General features: G+C 31.5%; 1 pseudogene; it reads left to right on the top strand.

Annotated features, from left to right (window-relative positions):
• Positions 1-661: 661 nt before the first annotated feature.
• On the top strand, positions 662-4240 carry LOC121392878 (annotated as a pseudogene).
• The last annotated feature ends 201 nt before the right edge of the window (positions 4241-4441 follow it).

Raw genomic sequence — 4441 nt, 5'->3', positions numbered from 1 at the left:
AAGGTGTTTACTTTATTGCATTGGCTGAAGCCCAAATTTTGCATAACCCATGTTTTTTTTTTCTTGTCATAAATTTAATATATTAGCTGTATTCATAATATATTTTGTAATGCTAACATTGTTTTATGATTTATGCCATAGTAATTTTACGATTAAAAAATAAGTGTGTGCTGTATTTATGGTCGCTAAATATCTGCTATCATACTACACTATTCTTATTGAGATGGAACCATGAGTGCAGACATCTCACTGACATACTTTCACTTTTTTAAATTAGAATGGAATGTTAGAGTAGGACATTGGTATATGATTTTTATGCAAAGAACCACTTGGCTTTTTTTGAGAACCTAAGTTTACATTCCCGGATGAGACAATGTTATATATGGACAAATATACTGTTAGCTGTATTGGCATGTCAGTTGTGTCCTTATGACAATCACTTTAGAAATTATTGGAGAGACCTTCAGTTTTGTAGCAATGGGTTTTATATTAATATAGTTAGGTGTAAATATATGTCTTCATGTCTTGCCAATGATTCCATCCATCTTACAAATCAAAATTACTCCCTCTTACAAGTAGATTTTTATACATTAATGTTTATTATGTAATATTCCTTGTTTTCAGTAAAATTAAATATTCTGAATCATTATAATAGGCTTGTATGGATTCATTTGACTGTCCTTTCCCGTTGCTCGGTTTAAATGAATGGACAGTTGCCTCTGTGTTTCAAATGGAGGATTATCAGCCTGAGTATTCACCCACGAGATTAAAATCCCGAAGGGTTAGTTACTTTGTGTACAATTAAGTTATATGTTGTATAATTATGTATTTATGCTAATCACACAAGTTATTATGTAAAGTATAATTATCCATTATATTTCGTTAAGCTCAGACGCGAAGTTAGAGCTTTGATTGTAATTTTTTTCCCTCTTTGAGAAACATCACATACATCTGTTTAAACATAATGGTTACCCCTGCATTTGTAAGCAATTCAGTCTGTCAACTGCTTCCATCATTTAAGTTAGTATAGAAGCAGTTATCTGCTTTCTTGTACTAAAGGTTTCTAACATCTCTTCTGATTGTGTAACCTTATATAAATTATGAATAAGTATTATATATACCATATTTCTTTGATTAAGAGCTGCAGCATCTATTTTTTTATTCAGTCCAGGAGGGGGAACTTACTATTCAATGGCTTCATTTAAACATAGGAATAAAATTGAGTCTGAACCTTTAAAAATAAACTGTGGGTTTAGTGCTCTGTTTAATAGCTAGAATATATAACTAAAGCTTCATAGAAACAAAGCCTATAATAATTTATGTCATAGCAAAAATGTTTCCATCATAATACTTTTGTTGTGACCTTGATTGTTCAAGAAATTTCAAATTTCAAACTATTTTCCTGACTTATAAAAGCTCCTATTATAAGAATGTATTTGTGTTATTAATAAAGCATGAAAAGTTTCTTTTTAGACTGGAAAACCAAACAGTAGATGCTTCTGGCTTGAATGCATCAATTCAAGGGCTGTGTTAACTTTAATACCATACGAGAAAGGGGAGGGTACTACTTGAGAGTGGTAATGTTCTACTTAAATAAAATACAATATTTTGTTGTGTAGATCATTTAAGTACATGTTTATTAAACAACTTTATATCCTTCAATTAATGGAGTCTCAAACAACAGCTACTACACTTGTTTTTATTACAGGATAATTATTAATTATTATAAATAGTGTGTCATTTATTTTGTTATTTTTTAGCTTGATCGATTTAAGGAGCCACCTGCATTTGGTCCAATGTGGTGACTTATTATGGTCAGATCCTACTGGAGGACTTTGGTCAAGAGAAACCGACACAAGAATCATTCTGTCATATTCTGTTATAGGATTTCCTACTATTACAGGTGAATTAACAGGATATAGTTTGTTTTTTGAAAGTGTTATGTACTCTATGGTATTCTCCTTCCTCTATATGTTTACCATGCATGTTGTGAGTTCCTTCAAAATAACAATCTACTCTCTATAATAATAGCTCATGAAGCAACAAGACTCGGGGTTGTATATCTGTTAATATGTATTCATAGTATAGGGTAATAAAAAGTAACCAGACTTTCTGTACTATACTGTATTACTATAACTAGTATAGTACCTACCCTTAAAGGTTAGTCACTGTTACAGTATACAACCTATACTACTAAGTTGTTCCTCCTATTATAGTACTGTTATGTATAATGTCCTTCATATACAATGTACTTCTATAGTATAATATAGTTAATACTATATACACAAATGAACATGTACAAAATTTTATGACAGTTATTTTATTATTTTACAGTTATTTGATATTTTTGTATGTTATTATTTTTTTTCTAGTTATAAAATGTATCGTAAGAGTCAAGCCACTGGCTTTCCATCACTCATTACAATATTTTCGGCACCTAATTATCTGGATGTTTATGGTAACAAGGCAGCTGTTTGAAATACGAGAATAAGTCATGAACATACGTCGTTCAATGCTGTAGATCATCCTTACTGGCTACCTAACTTCATGGATGTCTTCACATGGTCACTGCCTTTGTAGGAGAGAAAGGTAATATATTTAGAATGATATGGAACTTATTGTGGTCAGACATTCAGCCACCACTTTTATTGGCTTCCTATTACTTAATGGCTTCATAGCAACTTTTTGTTCAAACCACATTATATGAGTCATTGATCCTACCCTCATTCTTCTGTACTGAGCACATTGTATTTGCAGTACCTCTGACCCTTTCATTATAATGTTAATTAATGTAAGGATCTGTTTACACTGCATACAATGTAGATCCATTATAAAGGGAATGGATGTAGTCTATAGACAGTGATTATCCATTTATCCTAAAGTGGAAACATATATCAAAAATACCATTTTCTAACATAGAGTTAGTATGTCTTGTGTCTTGTTTCAATGTAACCTCTTTATAACTACTATCGTTTATAAGTTTAACCCTTTAACAGTTTTATGTATGCATAATGCCTGAGGAATTTATTACTATTTGAGTGTTTTAGGAGTGTTTCAATTGAATATTTAGATTTTGTGTTGACAAATATGTAGTCAAAGAAATTTTAAACAAAAAAAGATGACAACACCCTGCTCGAGGTACTAAGAGCAGTTCATATAATTTAAATATTATAAATCTATTATTATTAACTTCTTCCATTACTATTATTATTAGCTGGTACATATTCCTCTTGGCTCAATAGTCATAAATGTTGTCAGTAATCACGAGGGGAAAGACTAGTAGCATTACTATTGAAATATTATTTATATTTTATTTTCTCTACAGTAACAGAGATGTTAGTAAACGTACTTAACTTGAGAGGAGATGAAGAAGATGATATGGATCTTGAAGATGAGGAAGACAAATCTGGTATGTGATCACGACGTAACTAGTGATATAATTGTCCTTCTTTTTAGTTGAACCTTCATCTGTGGCTCAGAGAAAAGAAGTGATAAAGAATAAAATTAGAGCTGTTGGAAAAATGGCTAGAGTTTTTCTCAGTATTGAGGTGTATATATAATATATACTTTGTAGATATACTTTTAGCCTAGATTTAGCCTAGAACCACACCCCTTCAAGTATACAATGATGAACTCAATCGCTCATCATTGTACAGGATGAACTTCCAGGACACCTTTGATTTCATATACCACACATTTAACTTTCTGCCCACATATTAAGTATCATAATCATAATTGTTTTACATGTTTATTAGTTAGTAAAATCTCAATCTTCTAGTTGTAGCCTTTTAAATGGTGCATAATATTATGATAGTATTAAACTTGACCTAACAGTAATTGTTTCACTCTACACTTACTCACTATCTTTTTACTACAGACAAGAGCAGACTCCGTATTGGCCACTTAAAGGGCTAACACCTTCAGGTCAACTACCTACTGGAGTTTTATCACAAGGCAGTGAAGGCATTCATACAGGTACATATATGACAAATTGACAATATTATTTTTTTATTACTTTCTTGTGTGTATACAAATTTCTTCTACATTACAGTTTTAATTATAGTTTTGTTTTCTATTAATAGCTCTTGAAGAATTCCAGAGACTACATGCTGGTGGAATGAGGAGAAGAGTGAACAGTTTTGATGAAGCACGAGCTCTTGATCGTCCTAATGAGCGTATGCCTCCACGACGAGATTCTGTAGTCAGCATGTCTAGTGAACAGCAGAGTCTCCTATGGTAGTCAATAATTTGGAGCCTAAATTTACTTTCGATTCATCGACAGAAACATGACTCAAAATCTGGAGCACAACCACGCCACTAAAAACTAAAATTAATAATTTAAATTTAATGTTATTTTAGCCCTTGTTTCATTACTGTTAGAACAAGATTGATAATAATAATCAATAAGGACTAGTAAATAAGGCATTCTCAGTTGTTAACA

Source organism: Gigantopelta aegis, unplaced genomic scaffold, assembly GCF_016097555.1.
Source record: "Gigantopelta aegis isolate Gae_Host unplaced genomic scaffold, Gae_host_genome ctg4735_pilon_pilon, whole genome shotgun sequence".
NCBI classification, from domain to species: Eukaryota; Metazoa; Mollusca; class Gastropoda; order Neomphalida; family Peltospiridae; genus Gigantopelta; species Gigantopelta aegis.
The sequence above is the reverse complement of the archived record's forward strand: the minus strand, read 5'-3'. Positions and strand labels throughout refer to the sequence as shown.